Source organism: Bombina bombina, chromosome 3 (assembly GCF_027579735.1).
Source record: "Bombina bombina isolate aBomBom1 chromosome 3, aBomBom1.pri, whole genome shotgun sequence".
NCBI classification, from domain to species: domain Eukaryota; kingdom Metazoa; phylum Chordata; class Amphibia; order Anura; family Bombinatoridae; genus Bombina; species Bombina bombina.
The window spans coordinates 527,765,785-527,781,778 of NC_069501.1; positions in this window are offsets into that span (position 1 = coordinate 527,765,785).

Below are 15,994 nucleotides of genomic sequence, written 5' to 3' on the forward strand. Positions count from 1 at the left end.
AAAAATCAGGAATGTAAGCATAAGAGCCGGCCAATTTTTGGTTCAGCACCTGGGTAGCACTTGCTGATTGGTGACTTAATGCAGCTACCAATCAGCAAGCAGATACAAAAAAAGATAATGGAGTAAATTAGAAAGTTGCTTAAAATTGCATGCTCTATCTGAATCATAAATGAAAACATGTGGGTTTAGTATCCCTTTAATGGACCCCCATAGTACATCCACAATACAACATACATTAGGATGAAGCTCCAAACATTTCATTTTGAATTAATACACTCGGCCACATTAATATAAAAGCCTCTTAAAGGGACACTGAACCCAAAACAATTTCTTTCGTGATTCAGATAGTGCATGCAATTTTAAGCAATTTTCTAATTTACTCCTATTATCATTTTTTCTTCGTTCACTTGCTATCTTTATTTGAAAAAGAAGGCATCTAAGCTTCTTTTTTGGATCAGCACTCTGGACAGCACTTTTTTATTGGTGGATGAATTTATCCACCAATCAGCAAGAACAGGGGCGTATTAAGGCATAGGCCAACAAGGCCGGTGCCTAGGGCAGCAGATTTTTAAGGGGCAGCAGAATTTTGAGTCCCTAGGGCCACTCTACTGAACTCAGGGCCGGCTGGCTAAATCAACCAATTACTAATGACTTAAATGGCTGGCCCGGCTATTGCTATCCTATGGGATTGTATGTGGGTGCGCATGACGTGGTGACAGTGGAGGCGGAGCTCACTTGCGCAGCCTGGCCTGGACTGAGAGGGAATGTGGTATTCTTCCTGGCTCCACCGCGTGATTGAGACTCACACAGACTACACAGTGCAGTGTGCACTACACCGTGACCACTGTGAAACAGCATATGCCTTTCTCCCTTCAATAAATCTTCATTAGGCATTAAAATACTTAAACGGATTAGTTACTAAATACTTGCACATTTACTGTTTGTCTATCTGTCATACATGCAAAGAATAAGTATTTATTGCTGAATCTATACAACTATGTGGCTTAAAACACAACTGAAAATATGTTGTATGCATTTAATACATTCAGAAACAATACAAGTATATACTTTGTTATGATTGTATCATGTGACTTTATCTCCTAGGATACAATTCCTAAACCTATCATAACTACTGTTGTATTTTTTAAGTACTTTTAAAGGCCAGTTTGTATATTCATTACATATTTATCCAAGCAGATATTTTGCTTAAATAACTGTCAATCACCAAAGAAGATGTTTAAGGTTAAACAACTACCTACTGACAAACTATCATACAGTGAAGGATATGTTTTTCTGATATAAACACTTTAATCATCTGACTTGCAAAATAATGTTTTAAAATATGTATATATATATATATATATATATATATATATATATATATATATATATATATGTGTGTGTGTGTGTGTGTGTGTGTGTGTGACCAGAGTGAATCCAAGCCCTGGTGAACATCTACTTAAAAAGACATTATTTTATTAATTTTTTACACCCTGCCCCAAAAATATTATGCCTAAAAAAAGGCCTTAAACCTAGGGTGGGGTAGGGGGGGGGCAGCAGAAATTTGAGTGCCTAGGGCAGCACAAAACGTAAATACGCCCCTGAGCAAGAATAACCCAGGTTATTCACCAAAAATGGGCTGGCATCTAAACTTACATTCTTGTATTTCAAATAAAGATACCAAGAGAATGAAGAAAATTTGATAATAGGAGTAAATTAGAAAGTTGCTTAAAATTGCATGTTCTATCTGAATCTTGAAAGAAAAAAATTTGTGTTCAGTGTCCCTTTAAGCTTAGCCATAGAGCCTTATCAATAGTAATTTATGATCCGTTTATGAATATATGAGGAATAAATAACCTAAAGCAGCAAAATGAGATACTAAAAATTAGGCTCTAAAATCATTAGTTCGAATTGTAACACTTAATTTGGGTCATACCCTCACTTATCTTACATGTGCCTATTACTAAAATGCATTGTGACTGTTTGCCTGCATGATGTCAGAATGCAGTGAGCCAACGGGAGATCATGGCAGGTCAGCCAATCCTGTAAGACCTTTCACCAGCAGCTTAGCTCTGTGAGCTCAGGAATTTATTAACCTGTGCAGGCTGCAGCTATGGACATGTATTCCTGGAATGTAAGGCGAGCACAAGAGAAGCTCAGTGATTGTTGTGATTTAGTTGCTGTCTGTGTGCTGATGACTGCCTGTCATGATGATTCACATCAAATAACAGCTAAATCACAGAGCAAGGAAGTTAAAGTCCTCACTCCCTGCTTACTTAAGTGAAATTACTGTCCCAGCACCCCGGGCAACTGCTATGTCTGCCCTCCCCTTAAAAAAAAGGGCTCCCATGAGACTCTACTCGAATAAAGGTACTTCTATTACCACAGTGATCACCTGGCTATAATTACCTATATAGGGGCTTTATTTCTTCCATACAGGTGGTGAGAGTCCATGATCCATTACTCCTGGGAATTACTCTTCTCTACCACTAGGAGGAGGCAAACATTCCCAAAACCCAAGAGCCCTATAAAACCCCTCCCACCTCCCACATACCTCAGTATTTACTTTGCCCACGCTGGAGGTGGTTGAAGAATGAAGATGTGCATTTGATTCTTCAGAGAGAGGGGTTTTCAGTCTTCATTAAAGTGATGGTAAACTCCATATGTTGCGATAATATCAATTAACAGGATAGATCACCTTAAAGGGACATGCCACCCACATTTTTTCTTTTATGATTTAGAAAGAAAATGCAATTATAAACATCTTTCTAATTTACTTATATTATCTAATTTGTTTTATTCTCTTGATATTATTTGATGAAAAGCATATCTAGATATGATCACTAGCTGCTGATTGGTTGCTGCACAAAGAAGCCTCGTGTGATTGGCTCACCATGTGCATTGCTTTTTCTTCAATTAAGAATATCTAGAAAATGAAGCAAAATAAATAATGGAAGTAAATTGTAATGCTGTTTAACTTTCTATTCTCTATCTGAATCATGAAAGAAAGATTTTGGGTTTAGTGGCCCTTTAATGACACACACCAAATTACATCTAATGCAATATATAAAAAAATGCTTTGAATACTTATTCAATCTGTATTTATCCGTTCATCTTCTGAGATACATCTCCAGCCCCCTGTGACGTAATAGCCAATGTTTATGAAGTCGGACCAATAAGCAAGCCTGTCGCCAGACAGGCTATCTTCTATGCTACTTGCTATGCGCCTGTGCAATGTCATTTTACTTTCAAGACGCGCATCCAATCAGGAGCTTTTAGAATTCTCTGACGAATTTGCACGTGCATGTTTTGAGTACGCATGCGCTTCCACGCGATTTTTAGATTAAAAAGATAACACCCCATCACTATAAATTTTCGGTTCTGGTAAATAAATATGCAAATTGTATAAAAATAAAATATTTTTAGACTTACTGATATTTTACAGTATTACAAACCCAATGCGCATGCATGGAAAATAGCAGGGTCTGGAGCACGCAAATTCTCTGACGTGCAGAGAGGATGGAAACAAGGAACGCATCTAGTGCCTTCAGTGAAGAAAATATAAGGGGCGGGGCGATGCGGTGCTACAACGGTTTGTAAATAAGTTGAAAATATAATAAAATTACATATAAAAAGTTAAAAAAGTTAAGGCGGTTTAATAATATGCTATTACAGAATAAGAATCTGTCATGTACCAACAGAGGAGTTTACCATCACTTTAAGGACTGGTTTCCCCTCAGAGTACAGTGCTTGTCAGAGGGGGTTTAAGGGGACGATTTATCAAATGGCGGGCGGACATGATTTGCTGTAGCAAATCATGTCGGCCCTACATCTCCAAATACCGACAGCATACGCTGTTGGCATTTATCGTTCTACAAGCATTTCTGGTGAAATGCTTGTGTAATGCCGCCCCCTGCTCATTTGCGGCCAATTGGCCGCTAGCAGGAGGTGTCAATCATCCCAACCGCTGCTTTTTATTGTTCTAAAGAAGGAAGGTACTTTCAGACCAGTTATTGATCTGAACTTTTAGTCCTTAGACATAGGGGTTTCTCTAATTCTATGATTGAAACTTTAATTCAGGCTCATAAGCCTGTAACTATAGGAGAATCTATCATAAGGTCTATATTGGTGTGTAGATCATGTTTTTTCCTGGTATTCTTTTATAATTCCTAGGATTTTGCAGTTTTTACAAGATGATCTGGATAAGGGCCTTAATCTGCCAGTTCCCCGAAGGGGAATATTTCTGCTCTTTTTCCATAGGAAGATTTACTGTTAGATTGCCTGCAGTTTAATAATATTTTGGAATACCCAATATGTTAGTTTCAAATTATTTGGCAACTTATGTTGCGATGAGACTAGTAACTTGACAATATATGTTGGTTAATTCATCTGGCAACATTTGTTGCAACATAAAACCAGGCAATTTATTTATATTTTGCAGTGGGATATTCTATGATGAAGTATGTGGTAATGTGTATAATATTATAGTAATCTAGAATAACTGTGAACACAGCTGCCAAAAATTATTATCTATTTATTCAAGTAAATCGATTTCCTAATTTTTGGGTTTATACTTTAGTAGTAATAAACACCTGGTGGTAAACTGAAAAAGTTAAAGATTTAAGCTTTTTTAACCGAAGACGCAGTGATGATAAAGTAGTCTACAAACAGTGATGTGCAGTGACGTCAGAGGCTGGTGAGGCAGTGGCTTGGATATGCCTTCATTCTTTAGATATCCTTTGTTGAAGAAATAGCAATGCACATGGGTGAGCCAATCACATGAGGTATCTATGTGCAGCCACCAATCAGCAGCTACTGAGCATATTTAGATATGATTTTCAACAAAGGATATCAAAAGAATGAAGACAATTAGATATTAGATGTAAATTGGAAAGTTATTTAAATTGCATGTTCTTTCTAAATCATGAAAGAAAACATATGGGTTTCATGTCCCTTTAAATGGTGTCTTGGAAAACTGGTCAACTTAGTAAACATCTGATTTTAGTCTAAAGGATGTAACAGAAACACTTGCCAGATAACAAAATGCTTGCTCTGATTATGAGATCTAGAAATCCATGCCCATTAAAATATGTTTAAAACATACTTTTTACTTTAATGCTGCAAATTATGATTATAGATTCTTTCATTATTCAGTAAATATAAAAATGTCTTGATCCATTGGCGGCTGGTGAAATTTAAAGATGGTGGGGCGCTTGACCCCACCCATTTAAATAAAGCCACACCATCAGATGGCACTACCAATTCATTAATTAAATAAATAAAAGGTAGACAAAAACACATACACAGAGGGTTAGAGAGAGAAAGAGAGAGAAAGAGAAAGACACACACAGAGGGTTAGAGAGAGAGAGAGAGAGACACACACACACAGAGGGTTAGAGAGAGAGAGAGAAAAAGAGAGAGAGACACACACAGAGGGTTAGAGAGAGAGAGAGAAAGAGAGAGAGAGACACACACAGAGGGTTAGAGAGAGAGACACACACACAGAGGGTTAGAGAGAGAGAGAAAGAGAGACACACAATCACACACAGAGGGTTAGAGAAAGAGAGACACAATCAAACACAGAGGGTTAGAGAGACACATAAGGGATGAGAGAGTCAGAGGGGGAGGAAGAGAGACAGAGAGACCATGGGGAGAACAACACATAAGGAGAGAGATGGATAGATAGATAGATATAGATAGATATATATATATATATATATAGAGAGAGAGAGAGAAACACACACAAGGGGGGAGGGAGAGAGACCACTGCATTTTTAAGTAATAAAATAGCAGAGCTACAGAGAGTTCAGAAAGTGAAGGCAAGCTGTTAAGTTAGTGGGTGTAAAGGTTGAGGAAACAAAATACAAAAACGATCCTTCAACTGCTGTTAAATCACATTCATTAAATTATAATTTTCACTAACAGAATCCCTTTCAGTGAAATCAAAGGTTGTAGAACTTACTTCAAAGATGTGTCTTAAACACTGCTTATTGACTGAATCTCTTCCTGCTCTGCCTCTGTCTGTATTCAGGAAGTGACAGTGGCACATTCCATTGCACTTAGAGGGGAAGCACAGAACTCTCTTTTTCACTTTAGCAAAAGCTAGCAGCTTCACAGCACAGCAACAAAATAAATGAAAGTAGTTTTTTTACGTTTTTGTTTTGTTTTATATGATTTAACACCCAGCCCCAACCCTAAGTTCCACTGACTAATGCCTCTCACTAGATTGGTTCAGCCCAAATAGGACTGCCTCAAATAAAGCACTTATGGGCCATGCAATGATCTTAACCACTTTCATCCAGTAGATGGCGCAGCATGTTGTGTAATGGTGGGCAGACCTGCTTGTGCCTCTCCATTGCACAACATGTATCTGTGAAAAAAAAATGCTGGGGAAAAAAAATTGCAATTTTTTTATTTTATTTTTTTAAAGCCCATAAAAATATATATATTTTTGCCCATATGAGAGGTGAAGCACTGCACATCACTGTCTACAAATAATTGAGATTATCTGTTGTAACAGTTCAGAACATACTAAAATATAGGTACTTTCTGTCCAAATAAATACACACAAGCATTTTTGTGCAATATACAGGTGAAACTCAAAAAATTAGAATATCGTTCAAAAGTTCATTTATTTCACTAATGCAACTTAAAAGGTGAAACTAATATATGAGATAGACTCATTACATGCAAAGCAAGATAGTTCAAGCTGGGACTTGTCATAATTTTGATGATTATGGCTTACAGCTCATGAAAACCCCAAATCCACAATCTCAGAAAATTAGAATATTACATGCAATCAATAAAACAAGGATTGTACATAGAACAATATCGGACCTCTGAAAAGTATAAGCATTCATACTGTATGTACTCAGTACTTGGTTTGGGCCCTTTTTGTAGCAATTACTGCCTCAATGCGGTGTGGCAGGGAAGCTATCAGCCTGTGGTACTGCTGAGGTGTTATGGAAGATAAGGATGCTTCAATAGCGGCCTTCAGCTCTTCTGCATATGTCTCTCATCTTTCTCTAGGCAATGCGCCATAGATTCTCTATGGGGTTCAGGTCAGGCGAGTTTGCTTGCCAATCAAGCACAGTAATCCCACGGTCATTAAACCAGGTTTTGGTGCTTTTGGCAGTGTGGGCAGTTGCCAAGTCCTGCTGGAAAATGAAGTCAGCATCCCCATAGAGCTTGTCTGCGGAAGGAAGCATGAAGTGCTCCAAAATCTCCTGGTAGATAGCTGCATTGACCCTGGACTTAATGAAGCACAGTGGACCAACACCGGCAGATGACATGGCTCCCCAATTCAACACAGACTTGGAAACTTCACACTGGACTTCAAGCATCTTGCAGTGTGTGCCTCTCCATTCTTCCTCCATACTCTGGGTCCTTGGTTTCCAAATGAGATGCAAAATTTGCTCTCATCAGAAAAGAGGACTTTGGATCACTGAGCAACAGACCAGGTCTGTTTTTCTTTAGCCCAGGTAAGACGCTTCTGACGTTGTTTGTTCAGGAGTGGCTTGACAAGAGGAATACGACATTTGAAGCCCATGTCCAGGATCGGTCTGTGTGTGGTGGCTCTTGTGAAAGTCCCCAACACTTTTGAATGGCCTTTCTTTCATGTAATTAGCAAGAGTCCATGAGCTAGTGACGTATGGGATCTACATTCCTACCAGGAGGGGCAAAGTTTCCCAAACCTCAAAATGCCTATAAATACACCCCTCACCACACCCACAAATCAGTTTTACAAACTTTGCCTCCTATGGAGGTGGTGAAGTAAGTTTGTGCTAGATTCTACGTTGATATGCGCTCCGCAGCAGGTTGGAGCCCGGTTTTCCTCTCAGCGTGCAGTGAATGTCAGAGGGATGTGAGGAGAGTATTGCATGTTTGAATTCAATGATCTCCTTCTACGGGGTCTATTTCATGGGTTCTCTGTTATCGGTTGTAGAGATTCATCTCTTACCTCCCTTTTCAGATCGACGATATACTCTTATATATACCATTACCTCTGCTGATTCTCGTTTCAGTACTGGTTTGGCTTTCTACAACATGTAGATGAGTGTCCTGGGGTAAGTAAGTCTTATTTTCTGTGACACTCTAAAGCTATGGTTGGGCACTCTTTTATAAAGTTCTAAATATATGTATTCAAACATTTATTTGCCTTGACTCAGGATGTTCAACATTTCCTTATTTCAGACAGTCAGTTTCATATTTGGGATAATGCATTTGAATATATCATTTTTATCTTACCTTAAAATTTGACTTTTTCCCTGTGGGCTGTTAGGCTCGCAGGGGCTGAAAATGCTTCATTTTATTGCGTAATTCTTGGCGCGGACTTTCTTGGCGCGAAATTTTTTTTCTATTTCCGGCGTCATACGTGTCGCCGGAAGTTGCGTCATTTTTGACGTTTTTCGCGCCAAAAATGTCGGCGTTCCGGATGTGGCGTCATTTTTGGCGCTAATAGCATTTAGGCGCCAAATATTGTGGGCGTCAAATTTGTCTCCACTTTATTTAAGTCTCATTATTTGTTGCTTCTGGTTGCTAGAAGCTTGTTCACTGGCATTTTTTCCCATTCCTGAAACTGTCATTTAAGGAATTTGATCAATTTTGCTTTATATGTTGTTTTTTCTATTACATATTGCAAGATGTCCCACGTTGCAACTGAGTCAGAAGATACTACTGGAAAATCGTTGCCTGGTGCTGGAACTACCAAAGCTAAGTGTATCTGCTGTAAACTTTTGGTAGTTGTTCCTCCAGCTGTTGTTTGTATTACATGCCATGACAAACTTGTTAATGCAGAAAATATTTCCTTTAGTAAAGTACCATTACCTGTTGCAGTTCCATCAACATCTAATGTTCAGAGTGTTCCTGATAACATAAGAGATTTTGTTTCTGAATCCATTAAGAAGGCTATGTCTGTTATTCCTCCTTCTGGTAAACATAAAAAGTCTTTTAAAATTTCTCTTTATACAGATGAATTTTTACATGAACATCATCATTCTGATTCTAATGATTCTTCTGATACAGAGGATTCTGTCTCAGAGGTTGATGCTGATAAATCGTCATATTTATTTAAAATGGAATTTATCTGTTCTTTACTTAAAGAAGTCCTAATTGCATTAGAAATTGAGGATTCTGGTCCTCTTGATACTAAATCTAAACGTTTAGACAAGGTCTTTAGATCTCCTGTGGTTATTCCAGAAGTTTTTCCTGTTCCTGGTGCTATTTCTGAAGTAATTTCCAGAGAATGGAATAATTTGGGTAATTCATTTACTCCTTCTAAACGTTTTAAGCAATTATATCCTGTACCGTCCGACAGATTAGAGTTTTGGGACAAAATCCCTAAAGTTTCTACCCTTGCTAAACGTACTACTATTCCTACGGCAGATGGTACTTCCTTTAAGGATCCTTTAGATAGGAAAATTGAATCCTTTCTAAGAAAAGCTTATCTGTGTTCAGGTAATCTTCTTAGACCTGCTATATCATTGGCTGATGTTGCTGCAGCTTCAACTTTTTGGTTGGAAACTTTAGCGCAACAAGTAACAGATCATGATTCTCATAATATTATTATTCTTCTTCAACATGCTAATAATTTTATCTGTGATGCCATTTTTGATATTATCAGAGTTGATGTCAGGTTTATGTCTCTAGCTATTTTAGCTAGAAGAGCTTTATGGCTTAAAACTTGGAATGCTGATATGTCTTCTAAATCAACTCTACTTTCCCTTTCTTTCCAGGGTAATAAATTATTTGGTTCTCAGTTGGATTCTATTATCTCAACTGTTACTGGTGGGAAAGGGACTTTTTTACCACAGGATAAAAAATCTAAAGGTAAAAACAGGGCTAATAATCGTTTTCGTTCCTTTCGTTTCAACAAAGAACAAAAGCCTGATCCTTCATCCTCAGGAGCAGTTTCAGTTTGGAAACCATCTCCAGTCTGGAATAAATCCAAGCCTTCTAGAAAAGCAAAGCCAGCTTCTAAGTCCACATGAAGGTGCGGCCCTCATTCCAGCTCAGCTGGTAGGGGGCAGATTACATTTTTTCAAAGAATTTTGGATCAATTCTGTTCACAATCTTTGGATTCAGAACATTGTTTCAGAAGGGTACAGAATTGGTTTCAAGATAAGACCTCCTGCAAAGAGATGTTTTCTTTCCCGTGTCCCAGTAAACCCAGTGAAAGCTCAAGCATTTCTGAAATGTGTTTCAGATCTAGAGTTGGCTGGAGTAATTATGCCAGTTCCAGTTTTGGAACAGGGGCTGGGGTTTTATTCGAATCTCTTCATTGTACCCAAGAAGGAGAATTCCTTCAGACCAGTTCTGGATCTAAAAATATTGAATCGTTATGTAAGGATACCAACATTCAAAATGGTAACTGTAAGGACTATATTGCCTTTTGTTCAGCAAGGGCATTATATGTCTACAATAGATTTACAGGATGCATATCTGCATATTCCGATTCATCCAGCTCACTATCAGTTCCTGAGATTCTCTTTTCTGGACAAGCATTACCAGTTTGTGGCTCTGCCGTTTGGCCTAGCTACAGCTCCAAGAATTTTTTACAAAGGTTCTCGGTATTGTGGTATTTCCTTATTTGGACGATATCTTGGTACTTGCTCAGTCTTCACATTTAGCAGAATCTCATACGAATCGACTTGTGTTGTTTCTTCAAGATCATGGTTGGAGGATCAATTCACTTAAAAGTTCATTGATTCCTCAGACAAAGGTAACCTTTTTAGGGTTCCAGATAGATTCAGTGTCCATGACTCTATCTTTGACAGACAAGAGACGTCTAAAATTGATTTCAGCTTGTCGAAACCTTCAGTCACAATCATTCCCTTCGGTAGCCTTATGCATGGGAATTCTAGGTCTTATGACTGCTGCATCGGACGCGATCCCCTTTGCTCGTTTTCACATGCGACCTCTTCAGCTCTGTATGCTGAACCAATGGTGCAGGGATTACACAAAGATATCTCAATTAATATCTTTAAAACCGATTGTCCGACATTCTCTAACGTGGTGGACAGATCACCATCGTTTAATTCAGGGGGCTTCTTTTGTTCTTCCGACCTGGTCTATAATCTCAACAGATGCAAGTCTTACAGGTTGGGGAGCTGTGTGGGGGTCTCTGACGGCACAAGGGGTTTGGGAATCTCAGGAGGTGAGATTACCGATCAATATTTTGGAACTCCGTGCAATTTTCAGAGCTCTTCAGTCTTGGCCTCTTCTGAAGAGAGAGTCGTTCATTTGTTTTCAGACAGACAATGTCACAACTGTGGCATACATCAATCATCAAGGAGGGACTCACAGTCCTCTGGCTATGAAAGAAGTATCTCGAATTCTGGTTTGGGCGGAATCCAGCTCCTGTCTAATCTCTGCGGTTCATATCCCAGGTATAGACAATTGGGAAGCGGATTATCTCATTCGCCAAACGTTGCATCCAGGCGAATGGTCTCTTCACCCAGAGGTATTTCTTCAGATTGTTCAAATGTGGGAACTCCCAGAAATAGATCTGATGGCTTCTCATCTAAACAAGAAACTTCCCAGGTATCTGTCCAGATCCCGGGATCCTCAGGCGGAGGCAGTGGATGCATTATCACTTCCTTGGAAGTATCATCCTGCCTATATCTTTCCGCCTCTAGTTCTTCTTCCAAGAGTAATCTCCAAGATTCTGAAGGAATGCTCGTTTGTTCTGCTGGTAGCTCCAGCATGGCCTCACAGGTTTTGGTATGCGGATCTTGTCCGGATGGCCTCTTGCCAGCCGTGGACTCTTCCGTTAAGACCAGACCTTCTGTCACAAGGTCCTTTCTTCCATCAGGATCTCAAATCCTTAAATTTAAAGGTATGGAGATTGAACGCTTGATTCTTGGTCAAAGAGGTTTCTCTGACTCTGTAATTAATACTATGTTACAGGCTCGTAAATCTGTATCTAGAGAGATATATTATAGAGTCTGGAAGACTTATATTTCTTGGATGTCTTTCTCATCATTATTCCTGGCATTCTTTTAGAATTCCGAGAATTTTACAGTTTCTTCAGGATGGTTTAGATAAAGGTTTGTCCGCAAGTTCCTTGAAAGGACAAATCTCTGCTCTTTCTGCTCTTTTTCACAGAAAGATTGCTAATCTTCCTGATATTCATTGTTTTGTACAAGCTTTGGTTCGTATAAAACCTGTCATTAAGTCAATTTCTCCTCCTTGGAGTTTAAATTTGGTTCTGAGGGCTCTTCAAGCTCCTCCTTTTGAACCCATGCATTCATTGGACATTAAATTACTTTCTTGGAAAGTTTTGTTCCTTTTGGCCATCTCTTCTGCCAGAAGAGTCTCTGAATTATCTGCTCTTTCTTGTGAGTCTCCTTTTCTGTTTTTTTCATCAGGATAAGGCGGTGTTGCGAACTTCTTTTGAATTTTTACCTAAGGTTGTGAATTCCAACAATATTAGTAGAGAAATTGTGGTTCCTTCATTATGTCCTAATCCTAAGAATTCTAAGGAGAAATCGTTGCATTCTTTGGATATTGTTAGAGCTTTGAAATATTATGTTGAGGCTACTAAGTCTTTCCGTAAGACTTCTAGTCTATTTGTCATCTTTTCCGGTTCTAGGAAAGGTCAGAAAGCTTCTGCCATTTCTTTGGCATCTTGGTTGAAATCCTTAATTCACCATGCTTATGTCGAGTCGGGTAAAACTCCGCCTCAAAGGATTACAGCTCATTCTACTAGGTCAGTTTCTACTTCCTGGGCGTTTAGGAATGAGGCTTCGGTTGATCAGATTTGCAAAGCAGCAACTTGGTCCTCTTTGCATACTTTTACTAAATTCTACCATTTTGATGTGTTTTCTTCTTCTGAAGCAGTTTTTGGTAGAAAAGTACTTCAGGCAGCGGTTTCAGTTTGAATCTTCTGCTTATGTTTTCATTAAACTTTATTTTGGGTGTGGATTATTTTCAGCAGGAATTGGCTGTCTTTATTTTATCCCTCCCTCTCTAGTGACTCTTGCGTGGAAAGATCCACATCTTGGGTAGTCATTATCCCATACGTCACTAGCTCATGGACTCTTGCTAATTACATGAAAGAAAACATAATTTATGTAAGAACTTACCTGATAAATTCATTTCTTTCATATTAGCAAGAGTCCATGAGGCCCACCCTTTTTGGTGGTTATGATTTTTTTTGTATAAAGCACAACTATTCCAATTCCTTATTTTATATGCTTTCGCACTTTTTTATCACCCCACTTCTTGGCTATTCGTTAAACTGATTTGTGGGTGTGGTGAGGGGTGTATTTATAAGCATTTTGAGGTTTGGGAAACTTTGCCCCTCCTGGTAGGAATGTATATCCCATACGTCACTAGCTCATGGACTCTTGCTAATATGAAAGAAATTAATTTATCAGGTAAGTTCTTACATAAATTATGTTTTTTTCTGACAATCCTCTCCAGGCTGCAGTCATCCCTGCTGCTTGTGCACCTTTTTCTTCCACACTTTCCTTTCCACATAACTTTCTATTAAAGTGCTTTGATACAGCACTTTGGGAACATCCAACTTCTTTTGCAATTACCTTTTGAGGCTTTCCCTCCTTATGGAGGGTGTCAATGATGGTTTTCTGCACAACTGTCAGGTCAACAGTCTTTCCCATGATTGTGATTCCTACTGAACCAGACTGAGAGACCATTTAAAGGCTCAGGAACCCTTTGCAGGTGTTATGGCTTAATTAGCTGATTAGAGTGGGACACTTTGAGCCTAGAATATTGCACCTTTTCACAATATTCTAATTTTCTGAGATTGTGGATTTGGAGTTTTCATGAGCTGTAAGCCATAATCATCACAATTATGACAAATTACGGCTTGAACTATCTTTTGCATGTAATGAGTCTATCTCATATATTAGTTTCACCTTTTAAGTTGCATTAGTGAAATAAATGAACTTTTGCACGATATTCAAATTTTTTCGAGTTTCACCTGTATATGGCTGATGAAGTCTGCCGAACATTAATCCCAAGTACTTTTGGATGTAAAATACACATTAAAGGGACAGTATACTGTAAAATAGTTTTTCCCTTAATGTTTTTGCAATTGCTTTTTTTACCAACTGCAGAGTAAACAATGTATGAAAATTAGCTTTTAAGGTTTATCTGTGTATTGTAAAGCTCTGATTTTGTGTTTTGAAGCCACAACCTAATAAAATGGGTTGAGCTTGTAGGTATAATCAGATCTCATTACTGTATCACATTGTATACATATACTTGCTTCTTTATCTTATATTTGTCCATAAAACAATCACCAGTACTTTGAGAGAACAATGAAAAATCAACATTTTATTACCTTATATCTGCTTTATCACACTGGGAGTGTAATTTCTTCTGCTGGCTGTGTTTACAAAGCTTATCTATAGCTGGTACGCGTGGCCACAAACTTTCAGAACTTTCAAATGCCAATATAAGGGTAAAGGAGCTACTTGTAAACAATTTAATACACTCCAGCAGGTAAAGTGGATCATTGGGAACAAATTAAAGGGGAGAAAATTTCTGAGTAAACTGTCCCTTTAACTCCTTAGAGGGGGAGATATATTTCCTTGAAGTGTCTTAAACATTAAAGGGACAGGAAACCTAGAAAATGTATTTCATGATTTTGATAGAAAAAACAATTTTTAACAACTTTCCAATTCTATTATCAATTTTGTTTCATTCTCTTGTTATCCTTTGCTGAAGCAACAGTATTGCACTACTGTCAGCTAGATGAACACATCTAGTTAGCCAATCACAAAAGACAAATGTGTGCAGGCACCAATTCGAGAACAAAGTACATTTGAAAATAGAAGTAAAAATGTCTTAAAATGACATGCTCTATCGGAATCTCGCAAGTTTAATTTTGACTTTCCTATCCCTTTAGGGATTTTTACATTGGATGTTACATATTGAAAATAAAGTAAGTGCAGAGTGGTTTTAAACTTGCATTCCCATTGGATTGTTTAAATAAATGTTATTTTTTATTTAAAGTGACACACACCAATTATGAGATTGATGTAATAGTTAATCACACAAATACATTTTTGTGGATTTTGAGTGCTGTTAAAGGACCACTAAACACAATGAATAGCATAATCATTAAATGCATAATAAATAGGTATAAATATACAAATATAAAAGTTAGTTACATTTTCCTTCCTAATGCATCATGTGACAGCCATCAGCCAATCACAAAAAGCATATACGTATATTCTGTGAATCTTGAACATGCTCTGTGACCACAGAAAGTGTGCATATAAAAAGATAGTGCACATTTAGATAATGGTAGTGAATTGGAAAGTTGTTTAAAATTGTGTGCTCTATCTGAATCATGAAAGTTTAATTTTGACTTGATTGTCCCTTTAAATGTATATCTTTTTGTGGGTCTTTAACCCCTTAAACCAAGTTTTTTAAGTCCTAATATATAGCACCTATACCCAATAAACAATGAAGCAAGGTAGTGCTTTGAATTTAAAAAGGTAGTGTCATTGGTTTTTGTACTTTAAAAACTGCTTGTGTTATCTCCTTTTGTATACAGAGTCTAATAATTAGCTATTGAAATAATAATTAACTGGGGGAATTCAGTGAGCTATTTCAGATACAAAAATATTTCTTTACCACCCCCATTGGGAAATTAATTTATGCTATTATCCCCCGTTTACAAAGCTTTTCTACCAAACACACAAGCATATTCTTATTTTCAGTATAGATGGTGGTTCCTACAGACAAACAACTATTTCAAAAGACAAAATAAAGGTAAAATAGCTGTTTGCAAAGAATGTAATACAATCCAGCACAATAAATAGTTTATATGCATATATATTTATGTGTTAATATGTGTATATACACATATTAACACACATAAATATATATGTATATAGTAATATACATAAATATTTACTGGGAACACACAGTTCCCATAGACCACAATGTAAAAGTACCCCACTCCTGCCAACTTTACCCCATAAATCCTGCCTAGTGCAGTTTTATTGTAATAAAAAAT